Source organism: Castor canadensis, chromosome X (assembly GCF_047511655.1).
Source record: "Castor canadensis chromosome X, mCasCan1.hap1v2, whole genome shotgun sequence".
NCBI classification, from domain to species: Eukaryota; Metazoa; Chordata; class Mammalia; order Rodentia; family Castoridae; genus Castor; species Castor canadensis.
Window position 1 is genome coordinate 35,394,211 of NC_133405.1, and position 17,439 is coordinate 35,411,649.

Genomic DNA, 17,439 nt, shown 5'->3' on the forward strand with positions numbered 1-17,439 from the left:
TTCTGCAATAGAATTATTCTCTGCCTACTAAGTATTTCAAGTGTGTTTAGTGTAAAGGACTCACTTCAATTTTTATTTAATTGGAATTAATTAAATTCAAACAACTCCATGCATGTGGCTCTTAAGCTGTGGGAGGTACATATGTCATTAGACTTAATAGGTACATTCTTGATAACTGTCCTAACTTCGTAGCATCTATGTATGCTATTCAGGGCTTCACACTTACAAAGCAGGTGTTCTATACTTAAGCCAGCCTTTTTTTTTTTCATTGGATATTATGTACAGGCAGGTCAACTACAATCCTATTTGTGCTTCCCCACGTAGCTGGGATTATAAGGGTGCCCAGCTCATAGCATTTTGTGTGACTGTCAACTAAATGATTTCTGCATTTTTAAGTACTTGAAAGAAATTAGAATATGGCACCTGGAAACTGAAATTCAAGTTTGTCCATAAAATCTTAGTGCTATGCAGCTATACAATTACATACATTTTTGTGGTGATTTTCATCCTGTGTAGAGATTGTGTGGCCTGCAAAACCTAAAATATTTGTTACTTGGCTCTTTGCAGAAAAAGATTACCTGCCCCTGATCCTGGATTTAGAGACTAGCTTGAAAGACAGGTTAATTTTTGGCATTGTAGCAGATGGTTTAATGGTGGTGTCTGTGACGTCCAGTGTCTCATTGCATCGGCATTGTCTTCATAGTCAGACGGTTTGTGCTGGTGGTGTAGCTGAGTGTCAGAACATGATGAGTACCTAGATTAAAACCCTGCAACACAGCAAAAAAAGAACGTGTAAGCTGCCACCTCAAAGGGTAATTGGTATTATTCACATCCAAAGCAGAGGGGCTTAGAGATTAGTGACAAGACCAAGGGCTAGCTTTCTCCATAGACCTTGAATATGTAGGACTATAGTTAAGAGAAATGGAAAATGACATGGACAAAGTGTAGCAAAGCAGTTTGTTCAGTGCCTTCCATGGGAAAAAGTAGAGGAAGGAGGTGGTGAGCAGGATGAAAGCTTTGGTATCTATATGCTGGCTAAGGCACAGGGACCCAAGATGGGAGAGAATGGATATTTTTGAGAAATGGTCTCGAGAACTATTGCCCAGGGCTGGCTTTGAACCATAATCTCTGGCTCCTGAGTAGCTAGGATTACAGGCGTAATTCCCAGCAGGAATTTGCTCTGTTAGGAGACTTTGATCAGAATCTGGGTACTGCAGGTTGGTAAGGATTGAATGGTAATGTCTGTAAAGGACCAATTTGGCCAGATACTTCCGTTTTGCATATAAGAAAAAGGTTATGCAACCTTCATTCCTGCTAATAGCAACTAACCATTTTTGACTGCAACATGCCAGGTGGCTGCTGTTTGCAGGAACTGGAATGAGAAGATGATTGAGTAGGGAATTTGTAAATTCTTGGAAATAACAGGGTGAAATATTAACTGTTTATGCTTACCCTGATATATTCAAGAGTGTTTGTACAATGAACATCAGAACCTCAGCTATGCAAAGCATATTTGTATTTGGGGAGCCAGAGGCAAGTGTGACCCACAAGGATGTTGTAGTCATGACAGCACGTGCACATATATCTGCACACCCAGTAGGTGTATCTGGAGAGAGGGAAGACGGCAGACCAAGAAAACTAGTCAGACTGAACTAAGCGGCCTGGCACACTCAGATCATCAAGAGTAAATGCCCCAGAGGACATTTAATGTTTGATTGCAACTAGGAGGAGGAGAGGTGCCACTGTCAGCTAGTGAGTAGTGGCCAGAGATGCTTCTAAACACCCTACAACTGCACAGGCTAGTCCCTCACATCATCTCACCCAACATACCAACAGTACCGATGTTAAGGAGCCCTGTCCTAGTAGCTCTGCAGCCAGCCAAAGTGAACTTTGCCAAACAGATATACCACTTCCCCTATCTCACCTCCTTTACTGCTCTTTGGACAAATATTCCTTCAAATGGTCCACAGAGAGCAAGCACAGTGGCTCCAACCCCCCCTAGGGCTTCATTTACTAAACTGAATTCAGTTACATAGGTCTGTGTCCCTCAAGGCACCATGTGCTATTCCCTCAACCAGGAATGTTCCTCTTCACTTGACTAACTCCCATTCATCCTTCAAGTCTACTTTTGCCTCCCAATCCAGTTGGGTCCTTCTGTTTAATAAGCACCTCTTAAATTATTCTCAGGGGTTCCTTTACAGTGGTAACTGTAAACTCATGTATAGTTAATGTCTGATTCTCATTAGACTGTGAAGTGTACAGGATAGAATGGAAGCGTATGTCTTGCTCACTGCTGTTCTCACCAGCATCTGACACAAGAAGTACTCAGGAAATTTGCTGTATGAGTAAATGAGCAAGTAAATGTGTGTGAATGAGTGAATGAATGGAGGGAGAGGTGGGCTTGGAAGTGAGGGATAACATAAAATGTATACCTTAATGCATGTGCATACAATGAGTGAAGTGGTAATCATGTTGTTTGAGATGGTCTCACTGTGTTGCTCAGGATGGCCTCAAGCAGTCTTCCTGCCTCAACGTCTGAAGTAGCTAGGACTACAGCCATACCACCACCATGCCAAGTCAGCCCTTCTATTGTACTATGAACATTTTTGCACATAGCTTGTCCAATATGTGTGTGTTTCATTACAAGTAACTCTTCATGTTTATACTTCTCAGAGTGTATAAACAATGAAAATGTGGTTTATGAAAAGAAAGCTAAGATTTCCACAGTGAGCTTGTGTTTATATTTTTTTAAGAGCAGGAAAATTAAACATTCAGGGATAAAGTATACCACTCACATGTTGTCTTAAAAAAAAAATCAAGAAGCCAGGTAGGCTGCTGCTCACCCTCTCTAGACCTGTCTCCTACTCTGCTTATTTCTACACTCTTGTGTATGCCAAGCAGGTGCTCTGCCACTAAGGCCACTTGGATAGGGTCTTGCACTTTTTGCCCTAGCTGGACCATAATCCTCTTACCTTTGCCTCCTGAGTAGCTGGAATTATAGACATGAGCCATCATTCCCAGCCCCTACTTCAGTCTTGTTCTGTCTGGCAGACCTGCTTCCTCTGCTTCTGAACACAAGGTTAAACATGGCCTCTTTCCTGTCCTCATGTCGGACAGGGACTGGAATCACTAATCCCAACAGACAATAAGAGAGAGAATGCCATCCACTCAAGTTGAGTCATGTGTCCAGTCAAGAGCCAATCAAATATGGCTGGGCGTGGGGGGACAGAAGTATCAGCTTGATAGCTCTTGGGTAGGCTGGCCAGAGAAAGTAGTATCTGCTAAGCAGATATCCCCAAGGGCATCAACTACAAGGGAACCCTGAACAAGGAACCAAGAAACACTTTACCTGCTTCTGTTCTCAGTGCTTTGTCTACAGTCATTTATGTTGATAGCTGCTTAAGTTTGCTTTTCAGAGGCTTCCAAGGATACTGAGGAATGGGAAAGAGGCCATATCAAATAAACAAGGGATTTATTTGTGAGCTGTGGGATTTAAGGAAAATACACACTTTTTTGTGTGTGTTTTTGGTGGTACTGAGATTTGAACTCAGGGCTTTGCACTTGTTAGGCAGGCACTCTACCACTTGAGCCACTCCACCAGTCCAATATACAGTTTTGACCAAAGATGAAATTCTCGAGTTTGTGTTACAAGCCAGTTAGGAAGAGTCCAAGATGGAATCAAATGTTTCCACTCTCTGGAGATTCAGAATGACTAACGTTTGTATCTGGAACTGATACTTCCAGAGGAACTCACTGTGACTGCCATATGCATTATGGCCTGACATCTGTCTCTTTTCTCTTGAGTATTTTGATGGGTTGGAAACAGCACAGAGTATATGTAACTTTTCCTACTAATTCATTGTTGTAATTGTGATTCACAATATTAAGAAAAGGAAAGGGAGGAAGGAAGGAATAGGAGAAACTGGATTTGGAGTATATATGGGAACTTTTTTTTTTGATGGGGAGTGATGGACACAAGACATTGTGCATGCTAGGCAAGTGCTGTTCTATCTACCACTGAGCTATGTCCTCACCACCTTCTCTGTAATACTCGCTCTAACCCTCTCTCTCTCGGTGGTACTGAAGTTTGAACTCAGGCAGGTGCTTTACCACTTGAGCCACCCCACCCCACCCCCCTTTTTTTGAGACAAGAGTCTCTATGTAGTCCAGGCTAGCTTCTAACTCCTGGCTCAAGTTATGTCCTAACTCAACTTTGAAGACCTGTGATTATAGGTGTGCATCACCATGCCTGGCTAAAACTGTTCTCTTGATTAATTTCAACATTTAAATTCTGTAAGTCAAAAACTATTCCAGATTTGGAGTATAGCTTAGTGGTAGAGACTTGCCTAGCATGTGTGATGCCCTAAATTTGATCCCCCACACTGCAAAACAACCTTCAAAACAAAATGCTTACCTAAAAATAAAATAACTTAAACACGCCTAAGCCTGGAGTGAAATAGATTAAATATGCCTTTTTTTGGTGGCACTGGGGTTTGAATTCAGAGCTTCAAGCTTTCTAGGCAGGTGCTCTACCTCTTGAGCCATTCCGCCAGCTAGGTGTGTGTGGGGACAAGTGCTTGCACAAGATCCTCGGTTCCATCCCCAGCACTGTGAAAAAAAAAGGTGTGGTACTCAGGAAGGCCTGTTGATGGGAGAGTGAGTTTCTGGTATAAGTTTACAAATCACCAGAAGTTGTTGAACTCCACTGTTAGATCATAAACACCCACCATAAGTTTTGTCCACATTAAGTTGTTTCTCCATAGACTGATAGAAAAAGTACTCTGTCTGATCTTAACAAAATTCTTCATGTGCAGAAAGGTGGAAGAAAGAATTTTGAAAATTTTTACATTTATCAGAAGTGATAAAGGAGATATGTTTAACCTGATTTAAGTATTATACAGTGCATGAATGTGTTGCAACATCCCTGGCACTCCATTCATATACATAATTTTGTTTGTATGTATCAGTTAAAATTTGTATTTAAAAAATTTAAGTCCTTCATGTAGGTGCTTTGGTTAATTGCTTGGGGGCAGCAGAGTGACATGGGGAGCTCACAAAACTTTGGAGCTGAGCAGGCCTGGGTTTACTTACTAGCTGCGTTATCAGGGACTTAATCTGAGCATGAGTAAAATGGGAACTAATAATACTGTGCTGTAGGTTTAACGTGACAATAAAATGAGATGGTGTGTCAAAAGTGCCTGGCTGAGCTGGGTGTGGTGGAGCATACCTGTAATCCCAGTGTTCAGGATGCTGAGGCAGAAAGATCGTGAAATCAAAGTCAGGCTGGGCTACATAGTTGGACCCTGTCTCAAACGAACAGAAAAAGTGCCCAGTATATCAGAACACGGTAGCAATTTATCTTTGAGTTCCTGGTATAAACTTGTAACTAATATTCTTTCCCTTTCCCTTCCCTTCCTTCTCTTCTTCCTTTTTTTATTTTTGAGAGATGGGGAGGAAGTAGACAGTTGCTCTTTCAGTAGGCAGTTAATACAGAGCTCAAACTGGTGTAGACATTCAGGTCCAAAGTGAAAACTGAAAATGAATGGTTAACAAATGAACTCCCTAGTTTGTTGAGGAAGTAGAATCCCAGAGCCCGGCCCTATTCTTTGGAAACAATAAAGGGTCCCTAAGAAGAGGAGGATGTTTATTTCCTCATAGGAGCACTCAGGAATAAAATTTATTCATTTAACAAATATTTATAGAACACCTACATATGCCAAGCAGTGTGCTGGCTTCTAGGATGCATGCAACAGACCAGGCATGGACACACTCATCAAGATTTGAGGCAGCACACACGCGTACATTTCTTGATTTAATACTTGTATGCAATGCAAACTTGTGTTTTTATTTCTATTTCATTGAAAAATGTTTTTTGTGGCCCCCCAATAGGTTGAATCTGCAGTTTGAAAAACACAGATCTAGTTAGGTACACATAGACAAGTAATTGTCACACAGCCTTGTAAGTACAATGATAGAGATTTGTTCACAGGGATCAAAGGAAATATTCTCATATATTAAAGTTTTAAAAAGGTCTACTTAAGGCTGATACCTAAGCAGTATATGCCCCTAGTATGAGGTACATGTTTAAATATTTGTACCCCCAAGGTGACATTTATATGTATTTCTAATATGCATACATATATATTTAGCTTGTAATTTAGGAACCTCAGAATAACAACACTTTATACAAACAAAAGGTTTGTGTTTTAAAAGACAGTATTTCTCTGGCATTTGGAAGAATACTAGAGATAGTATATGTTCTTGCTATCAACTGCTTTGTAACTAACTGTCCCAAAAGACAATATGTGTTCCAATTATCTATTGCTGTGCAACAAAGTATCCCAAAACTTAGTGACCTAAAACAAGCATTTTGTTTCCATCATCATTTTGTAGGTCAGGAATTTGGAAAGATGAGCTGGGACCTTGACTCGAATGGTAGAGTGCCTGCCTTACAAGTGCAAAGCCTTGAGTTCAAACCACAGTGTAGGGGTGGGGGTCAGGGGGAGAACTTGAGGAGCATTGGTATCCCAGGATGGATGTCTTCTTCACTCATGCTGGGTACCTTGTTGCTCCTTGGCATTTTTTTCTCTTTTCATGGCATCACATCCTCCAGGGCTTCTCTGTGTGACTTGAGCTTCTTAAAGCATGGGGATCTCAGGGCAGTTGACTGCTTATGTGGAAGCTGGCTTGACTGAGTGTTGCAAGAGACAGGAACCGAAAGTTGTCAGTCTCAAGACTGGGACCCTGAAACTAGCACCAGGAACAGCTTCATGAGCATGAGAATTGTACAGTTGCACAGGGCCCTGTGCTTTCATGGCCTGTGGTCTTTTTGCCATCTTAAAAGTTGTTAATATTTTTAAAGGGGCCCTACATTTTCAGTCTGGGCCCCACAAATTATATAGCTGGTCCTGCCCAGGCCAGGTTATCCCTTTTACTGTATTTTATTGGTCTAAGCCATCACAGAACCCATGCAGATCTCAGTTCAAGGCCAGCCCAGGGAAATAGTTCACAAAACTCCCATTTCCAAGAAAATAACTGGAGCAAAATGGATTGGAAATGTGGCTCAAGCAGTAGAGCACCTGCCTTGCAAGCACGAAGCACTAAATTCTAACCCAATCTCACCAAAATAATAAATAAAATAAAATCATGAACCTGTAATGTCACATTTGTCACCCTCTAAATGTGTATCTAATATGGTATCAATTAGAAAAAGTGAATTAGAAAATTCACTAATTTTCTAATTTCTAATTTTCTAATTAGAAAATTAGAAAAGTACCAGGAATGGTATGGGAACGGAAGGCAAATAAGCTACAAAAAACAACCATTAGTTTCATCAGAAAGCCAGCAGACCAGGATTCAAGGTCAGCTGTCTCCAACTCCCACTTGTTCAGTCCACAAACACCCATTATAGAGGATGAGGCGGGTGGTGCTGCCTGCAGGGTGCTGGGCTGCAGCAGTCGGGGGAAGCGGAGAGCACAGATGGTACAGGCCGCCCCTAGGGAGTGCTGAGTGCTGGGTGGAGGAACAGTAAGCAGAGTCCTGAAGGCTGAAGAGCAGTGAGATGGGGGAGAGGGGAGTGTTCATGCCCCAAGCAGGGGAAACAAACTTATGAGAAGGCCGAGAGAAGAAAAAGAGAAAGCTAGGAGACTTCAGGGAACCAAAAGTCACTCTGAGGCAGGATTGTAGAAAGGGGTAGGGGGAGAAAGTAGTGATGAGGGGTGAGGCTGGAGAGATAAATGAGGGCTAGCTTGAATTCTATCTAAAGCCAAGAGCAACATTAAAGAGTTTGAAGTTGCAGAGACCTGTGAGTTTGGGTTTCAGAAATCCTTGAGGAGAGAAGTTGGATAAATGCTTGAGGTGATAATATGCTAATTACCCAGCTTTAATCATTACACATTGTATATGTATATCACAACATCACAAGGTAAACAGTGGTGGCGCATGCCTGTAATCTCAGGTGGGAGATGGAGGCAAGAGGATATTGAGTTTGAGGCCAGCCTGGACTACAGGGCAAAGACCCTGGCTCAAAAATAAAATCACACTCTATACCATAAATACGTACAATTATTACATTTAAAATGTGTCAAAAAGGGTAAGGGAGGGGGCAGGGGGAAGGGGGAAGAAATGACCCAAACATTGTATGCACATATGAATAAAATAAAAAATTTTTTAAAAAGTGTCAAAACTAAAAATAAGGCCAGACACTTGTGGCTCACACCTGTAATCATAGCTACTTGGGAGGATGAGATCAGGAGAATCAGGGTTTGAGGCCAGCCAGGGAAAATAGTTTGAGAGAACCCCATCTCATAAATAACCAGAGCAAACTGGACTAGAGGTGTGGCTCAAGCAGTAGAGTGCTTGCTTTGTAAGCATGAACTTCTAAGTTCAAACCCCAGTCCCACCAAAAAATAAATAAAAATAAGGACTAGGGATGTGGCTCAAGTGTTAGAATGCTTGCCTGGCCAAGTACAAGGCTCTGAGTTTAATCTTTAGTACTGCCAAAAAAATAAATAACCCAGGTGTGGTGGCTCATGTCTGTAATCCCAGCTACCTGTCCTAACTATGCAGCAGGCATAGGTAGAAGGATCATGATCTGAGGCCAGCCAGGCAAAAACATGAGCCCCTATCCGAAAAATAGCAAAAGCAAAAAGGGCTGGTGGCTTAGCTCAAGTGGTAAAGCACTTGCCTAGTGAGCACACGACCCTAAGTTCAAATCTCAGTACTGCTGAATAATAAATGAATTTTTTGGTGGCACAGAGATTTGAACTCAGGGTCTCACACTTGCTAGGAAAGCACACTTACTGTTTGAGCCAGTTCCCAGCCTTGTGTGTGTGTGTGTGTGTGTGATTTTTTTCAAGATAGGGTCTCTTGAACTATTTGCCCAGGGCTGACTTCGAATCATAATTCTCTTGATGTCTGCCTCCTGAGTAGCTAGGATTACATGCATGAGCCACCAGCACCTGGTTTAAAATTTTAAGGTGATAAGAAAAAAGTGTGTGTGTGAGAGAGAGAGAGATAGACAGACAGACGAGATGGCTGTGGGGTTAGGGAAGGGGTTTTGTTTTGACTTGGGAGAACAGTTGTGTTCATGACTTGAAGAACACAAAAGAGAAGTAGGAAGACAAGGGGGTCAGTAGTCACTGGATCCAAGTCCTGAAGGTGGGAAGGTATGAGTCAGAGCATTACACGGATTTGTCTTACAGAAGATGAGAGCCTAGAAGTTGAGAGTTGGGACTCAGATGAACTGGTTAAAACTTGCTTCTACCACCTCCTAGCTGTGGGGCTTTGAGCCAAGTCATTCACTCTTCCCAAGTCTCAGTTTCCTGACTGTAAAATGGTGAAATTGAGTACCAATCTCATAAATTTGGTCTACTGATTAAAAGCAGTAATAACATAATATGTTTACCATTTAGCTATGCACATGGTAACCTTGCATAAATGGTAACACATGAGTATATTATATGCCAGGCAAAATGATAAGCAAATAACAACTCCCGTTATTATAACAGGAGTGCAGGAGGAAAAAGTGAGTATACATGAAGGTGAAATCACAGGTTTGGTTGCAAAAAGTTGCACACACTTTTTAGGTACTATATATATCTATATTTTTTTTCTTTGCAGTGCTGTTGATGGAACCCAGGCCCTGCACATGCTAGGAAAGCACTCTACCACTGAGCTACATCTCCAGACCAGCTTTCTATCTTTTTGATGAGAGAAAGTAAGTTTTTCTGCTGGAAGCTATGTGATAATGCATCTGGAGTGGGGGTAGAAAAGCCACTCATTTGGCATTGATCAAGAGCTAGGCCAGTCACTACCAACAGAGGGTCAGCCAACTGCCAGTCACTTAAATCACCAGAATTTACTTCTAAATTACAATAAAAATGGCATCGGTAAAATGATTCCTAATTTTATAACCAGATCAGTACTGAAACTTGTTCACGTAACTTTTTCATGACCTAGTTTTATAGCAGATGTTATTTTTATTTTTATTTTATTTTATTTTTTTTATTATTTTTTTTTTCATTTTTCTTTTATTATTCATATGTGGCAGATGTTATTTTTAGAACGGTTTTAGATTTACAAAAAACTTTAGAAAATAATACAGTTAAAGTTGATGGTTTATTCAGATTTCCTTAGCTGATTTTACCTAATTTTTCTTTTCTGTTCCAGGATCTCACATTGCATTCAGCCATTATATCTCCTTAGGTTCCTCTCCACTGTGATAGTTTCTCCACTTTCCTTGTCTTTGATGACCTCAATGACAGTTTTTTTGGGGGTACTGGGGTTTGAACTCAAGGCCTTGGGCTCGCTAGGCCAGTGTTCTACCCCTTGAGCCACTCTACAAGCCCTTTTGCTCTAGCTATTTTGGTGGTATGGCTTTTTTTTTTTTGCCCACGATGGAGTTTGAATTCAGAGCCTCACACTCACTAGACAGGCGCTCTATCACTTGAACCACTCTGCCAGCTCTGCTCTGGATGTTTTGGAATTAAGGTCTTGCTTTTTGCCCCAGCCAGCCTGGACCGCAATCCTCCTATTTAAGGCTTCCTGCCATCGCTGAGATGACAGGCGTGGACCACCATGCCCAGATTTTTTCCACTGAGATGTAGTCTCACAATTTTTTTGTCTGGGCTGGCCTGGAACCACAGTCCTTCTGATCTCAGCCTCCTGCATAGCTTGAATGACAGGTTTGCAACACTATGCTCTGCTATTGGTTGAGATGGGGTCTCCAAACTTTTGCCCAGGCTGGCCTTGAAACATCTGAGATCCTCCCAATCTCAGCTCCTTCTGATTCAGTCTCCCAAGTGCTGAGATTACTGGTATGTGTCACCACACCCAGCTAAGTGCCGATATTATTACATCATATCAAGGGAGCCTATTATCAACATGATTTCACTGTTGATGTTGACTGAGATCACCTGGCCAAGGTGGTATGTCATGTTTTCCACTGTAAACACTGTAATGTTCTTTTCCCCTTCTTTCTGACTGTATTCTTTAAAAATAAGTCACTATGTGCAGCCCTCAGTTAAGGAGTAAGGCTGGACATGATGACTCAGGCTTGTAATTCCAACACTCAGGAGGCCAAGGCAGGAGAATGACGAGTTTGAAGCCAGCCTGTGCTATATAGCGAGATCTGTCTCAAAAAAAAAGAAGGGAATAGAGTTACTCGGAAAGTTCTTCTAGAAGATTTGTGTCTTCTTCACCATTTATTCAGTAATTTTATACCAATATGGTCTTATGGTCTTATATTTATTTGTGTTTTAATCCAATACAGACCTAGAATCAGCTATTTCTTCCAAGGAGACTTGACTCCTTTTATTGGAGAATGATATTAGAAATCTGGATCTAGGTGCCAAGTGTGCGCCACCTGAAAATTGTGTGTGTGTGTGTGTGTGTGTGTGTGTGTGTGTGTGTATTTTGATGGGAATCAAACTCAGGGCCTTGTGATTTTAATCTAATCACAAACCTGTGGTATTATAGTGTATTATGGTTGCTGCATTTGTAATGTAATCTCGTTGTATATCCCAGATTGGCCTCCAACTTTCAGTGATCCTCCTTACCTCAACCTCCTCTGTGCTGGGATTATAGGTGAGACACAGCACCTGACTCAGTCTTTTTTTTTTCTTTCTTTCTCTTTTCTTTCTTTCTTTCTTTTTCTTCCTTCCTTCCTTTCTTGTTTTTTGGCAGTACTGGGATTTTAACTCAGGGCTTCACATTCACAAAGCAGGTGTTCTACTGCTTGAGACACTCTTCCACTCCATTTTTGCTCTGGTTATTTTGGAGATGGGGATCTCTCAAACCATTTTCCAGGGGTTGGCCTTGAACTGAGAGCCTTCTGATCTCAGCTTCCCAATTACAGGCATGAGCCACCAGAGCTCTTTCTCTTTTTATTCAGTCCAGGTTTAACCGGAGAAACAGAACCCATAGAAGAAATAGATGAAGAGATTTATTGCAAGTTACTGGCTTCTGCAATCCAGTTTCTGACTAGGAAAACTGGAAGTCCATATGGCAGGCCCTCAGGAAGGGCAGACAGCTTGGGCTGTGCACAGGAGGGTGGAGTCTACAGGTAGGATTTCTTTCCTCAAGGAAGCCTAATCCCTGCTCTTAAGGCTTCCTAAGTGATTAAATCAGTCCCTCGGGTTATCTAGGATAATCTTGACTTAGAGCAAAGTCATTATGGACCTGGCCCACAAAACTAAGGTTTATGTTTGCTGAATACCTGGGCTCTCATGCCTAGCCAAGTTGACACACCAGAAGGACCATTACAACTTTAAGGATTCTAAACCCAGGATACGTTGTTGGCTGACTAGATTCCATTCATGTATGTTTTCTAGAATACTGAAGAGGACCCCTTGGGAACCAAAACTTTTTTTTTATGGTGCTAAGGGACCTGGGCAGGCTAGGCAAGCAGTGCACCACTGAGCCACATCCCCAGCCCTGGGCTGTTAGGTCTTTAGGATGCATGACAAATGACTCTGCCTTCTTCACCTGCAATGTGAAATGTATTAATCCATTTGTGATGCCCCAGGCCCCAACGTGAACTGAGCTGACAGGTCTGCTTCAGGGCCTCTGAGACCTGGAAGACTCCTCACCTTCATACCAATGGACCTCATTACTCTAAGCTTTAAGTGTCTCTGTCAGCTTCCTGTTTATGTACTTCCTCCCCCTTCCTTTCTGAATGCTGCCTTCTCTCGGATCCTATCAGCCTGGCTCTCCTACACACCATAAGCAATTTTGTCTGGGTCGTGAAAGTTGTAAGAAGTGAACAAAGAATGCTGTGGGAAGAAACCTCTGTAATACAAGTCTCTTTCCAGTCCTTGAAATTGAGAGAAGTCTACAACATAGAATGGATTGACTAAAAATAGTATGAAAAATGAATACTTAGAGTTCTGTGCCAGGTTGTGGGGGTACAAGGATAAGAAGGGAAATTTTTTTCATTAATTAATTAAGTCAATAAGTCTGTGTGTTTTTTCATTGCTTTTGAATATAAAAAGGGGGCAGTGATCGTATAGCAGTTAGTACTCTGCGTTGTGAATATAAAAAGAATTTGCTTCCCATTGTTCTGTTTTTGAAAATAACAGTTTAAGCAGGTGCCGGTGGCTCACGCCTATAATCCCTAGCTACTCAGGAGACAGAGATTAGGAGAATGACTGTTCGAATCCAATCTGGGCAAATGGTTCAGGAGAGCCGATCTCAAAAAAACCCATCATAAAAAAAGGGGGTTGGTGGGATGGCTCAAGGTATAGGCCCTGAGTTCAAACCCCAGTACTGCAAAAAAAGAAAAGAAAGAAAACAGCTTAAGATATAATTCACAAACCATACAAGTCACTCATTTAAAGTGTATATTTCAATAGTTTTTAGCATGGTCACAGATATGCTCAACCATTAGCACACATACTTTTTTTAAATGCTTTTATTTATTGGTTTATTTACTTGGCACTAATGGGGCTTGAACTCAGGGCCTCACACTTGCTAGGCAGGCATTCTACCATTTGAGCCACACCTCCAGCCCAGCACAGCCACTTTTAGAACATTTTCATCATCTCAAAAAGAAACCTTTTGCCCTTTAGCTATCATCTCCTTAATCTCCAATCCCAGTCTTTTTTTGTCTCTATAGATTTGCCTATTCTGGACATTGCATAGAAAATAAATCATACCATCTGTGGTCTTTTGTGTCTGGCCTCTATCACTTAGCATGGTGTTTTCAAAGTTCATCTATGTACCATGTATCAATACTTCATTCTTTTTATGGCCAAGCAATATTCTAATATTCTATTGTATGGATACACCACATTTTGTGTATCCCTTTGTCCATTGATAGACATTGGGTTTGGGATTGTTGCCACCTATGGAGGCATTATGAATACTGCTGCCATGAGCATTCATGTACAAACTTTGTGTGAATATATGTTTTCATTTCTCTCTGAGAGATACCTAAGAGTAGAATTACTGGGCTACATGGTAACTCTGTGTTTAACTTTTTTGGGGGGTGGCACTGGGGTTTGAACTCAGGGCCTCACACTTGCAAAGCAGACACTTGCAAACACTCTATACCACTTGAGCCACCTCTCCAGTCCATTTTGCTGTGGTTATTTTGGAGATGGGATCCAGCCTCAAACCACAATCCTCCTGGTAGCTAGATTTACAGGGGCAAGCCACCAGCACCCAATGCTGTGTTTAACTTAAAAAAAAAAACTTCGTAGGTTATATTAGTTGTACAAAGGGGTTTCATTGTATATTTCCATACATGCATCCATCCATATACCCTGATTAAATCACCCCTCCATCATTCCCTCTCATTCTCTGCCCCTTCTTTTAACTTTTCAAGAAACTTGTCAGGCTGTTTTCCACCATTTTACACTCCTACCAGCAGTATAGGAAGGTTCTAATTTCTCTCCATTCTTGCCAATGCTTTCTGTTATCTAACTTTTAAAATATAACCATGCTAATAGGTGTGAAGTGATATCTCATTCTGGTTTTGATTTGCATTTCCCTATGGACTAGGATGTTGAGCACTTTTTCATATGGCTTGTTCGTCCATTGTATCTTCCTTGGAAAAATGTCTATTCAAGTCTTTTGCCCATTTTTATTTATGTATTTATGTATTGATTGCTTGATTTAATTTTGGGCTTTTTTTTGAGATAGGGTCTCACTATGTATCCCAGGCTGGCCTCGAACTCACAATCAATTCTGCCTCTGTCTCCAAGTGCTGGGATCACAGGCATGCACCACCATTTTAAAATCAGATTGTTGATATTTTTGTTGTTGAGTTATATAGGAGCTCTTTATATATATGATCAGTATCAGACATATACCCTTATCAGATATATGTTTGCAGTATTTTCTGCCAATCAGTTGGTTTCCTTGATAGTTTCCTCTTGGGATCAAACATTTTAATTTTTTTGAATGATGTTCAATTTATCTATTTCTCCTTCTCTTTCTTGTGCTTTGGTTTCAAATCTGACTTCATTGGCAATTAATAACTACTTATTGAGCACTTTTCATGTACCAGGATCTAGGGATTACAGGGTGAACAAGGCAGACTTGATCCTAGTCCTCATGGCATTTGAGTCTACTGGGGTCAGGGAGATATTAATCTAATAACTGCATGAATAACTTATCAATTATAAATGACATAAGAAGATGCACAGGTCTTATAAATGAGTATAATGCATGGGAAGCTAATCTAGCCTGAGCAGCAGGAAAGACTGCTCCAGGTGGCCACCTGTGGCTCACGTCTATAATCCTAGCTTCTTGGGAGGCTGAGATGGGGATGATCACAGGTGGAGGCCAGCCCAAGCAAATAGTTCAAGAGATGCTATCTCTGGTTAGAGCAAAATGAACTCGAGGTTTGGCTCAACCAGTAGAGTACCTGCTCTGCAAACATGAGGTCCTACCAGTAAGGGAGAAGGGAGGGAGGAGGGGAGGGAGGGAGGGAGGGAGGGAGGAAGGAAGGAAGGAAGGAAGGAAGGAAGGAAGGAAGGAAGGAAGGAAGGAAGGTAGGTAGGCAGGCTGCTCCAAAGCGGTAACAGTTAACAACATCTGAAGGAAGAGTGGGAGTGGGCAAGGTGAGGGGGCAAGCAAGGAAGAGAGAGCAGTGTTTCTGGAGAGGTAATAGCATGTAGTTCTCTGAAGAACCAGCAAGGACTATGGCTGGAACAGAGTGATGGGCTGGGGGCGTGGGGTGGAGGGGGATAGTGAGTAGGAAAGGGATGAAAGGAATTTGGGAGAGAATGTAAAGTGTAGGGAAATGTTTCTGGAGCTTCATCCTGGTGAGTATCAGCAAATAAAGTCATGGAAGGTCATGGAAGACTAGAGAAGAACATTTCAAGGACAAGGAAATAACAGTATTGTCCAGTGTGGCCAAAGAAGTAAGATAGACTTAGATTTGGCAGATGGGAGGAACTAAGGTTTGAATACATGTATCCCTCTGAAATTCATATGTTGCAGCCTAACCCCCAGTCTTTGGGGAAGTGAGCAAGTCACGAGGGCTTTATTTGTGCTTATAAAGCAGGCTTCAAGGGGCAGGGGCAGTGGAGTGGCTCAAGTGGTAGAGTGCCTGCCTAACAAATATGAGGCTGAGTTCAAACCCTAGTCCCTCAAAAAATAAAATAAAACAGGCTTCAGAGAGTTGCTGCACCTTCCATCTCTTCTACATGTGAAGGCAGAGAAGGTACCATGAATGAGGAATAGGCCTTCACCAGACATTGACTACAGGCATTGGTGCTTTGATCTTGGACTTCCCAGCCTTCAGAATCATGAGCAATAAATTTCTGCTCTTTATAAGTTACCCAGTCTAATGCATTTTTTTTGGTGAGACCAGAGTTTGAACTCAGGGCTTCGTGCTTGCATAGCAGGCACTCTACTGCTTGAGCCACACCTCCAGTCCATTTTGCTCTGGTTATTTTGGAGATGGGATCTCACAAACTATTTGCTTGGGCTGGCCTCAAACCTTGATCTTTCTGATCTCAGCCTCCCAACTAGCTAGTATTATAGGTGTGAGCCACCACTCCTGGCCAGTCTAAGGACAATTGCCATCTTGGAGCAATTGCTCTGGGATGATAATGGAGGCAGAGGCCAGAATGCAGAAAAGTGAGGTGTAAAGTGAATGAAAGGTAAGAAAATAGAGAAAGTAAGGAAAGGGAGACCTGCCTCTAGAGAGGTTTGACTTTGAAGAGAAGAGAAAAAGCCATAGGTTGGGCCAGAAGGCTGGGGGAAGCTTGAGTCTGTCACCCAAAGTAACACCCTTAGGAGTCATTCAATGTTTATTGCATGAAAGAAAGAAAGGGGGAGGGGAAGGGGAGCAGAAGGGAGAGATGGCCCAAACAATGTATATACATATGAATAAATGAATAAACAATAAAAAAAGAAAGGAGAAGGGAGGGAAGGAGGAAGGGAGGGAAGGAGGGAGGGAGGGAGGAAAGAAGGAAGGAAGAAGGAAGGAAGGAAGAGTATAGGTTGTGAAGGACATCAGCAGAGGTACAGAGACACAAGACTCCCCTTTGGGGAACAGTCATTCATTCCTCTGGCACAGATAGAAAATAACTTCAATAATGTGAAACCATTTTTAAAGTGGGGATAATGCATTTCAAGATACCTCCTGAACTAACCTAGGAAATACAATCTACTGAGCCTCTGTCAGTGGCTTCAAATGCCTATCATTTCCTGGTCCCTATGTGTCACTCAGTGTGGTACATGTTACACATATAGGATGTTGAATCCTCAGAGCAACCCTGCAAGGGGGACTGTGTTGCTCCCATTTTACTGATGAAGAAACAGCAACTGAGAGAAGCCTGCACTTCAAGGTCACTAATCAGGAGTCTCACTATGTAGCCCAGGCTGGCATCAAATTCAAGATCCTCCTGCCTCAACCTCCCGAGTGCTAAGATTACAGGCCTATACCCCCATGCCCAAACTTCCCTAAAGTATGACTTTTCTTGA

At 41.9% G+C, this 17,439-nt stretch overlaps 1 protein-coding gene across 1 annotated transcript in view; it reads right to left on the reverse strand.

Annotated features, from left to right (window-relative positions):
• Positions 1-17,439, reverse strand: part of Sowahd (sosondowah ankyrin repeat domain family member D) — a 21,576-nt gene continuing 4,137 nt past the window's right edge. The window contains exon 2 of the mRNA XM_020157046.2: positions 1-767. The gene's annotated coding sequence lies outside the window, so the exon portion shown is untranslated. The remainder of the gene's footprint in view (positions 768-17,439) is intronic.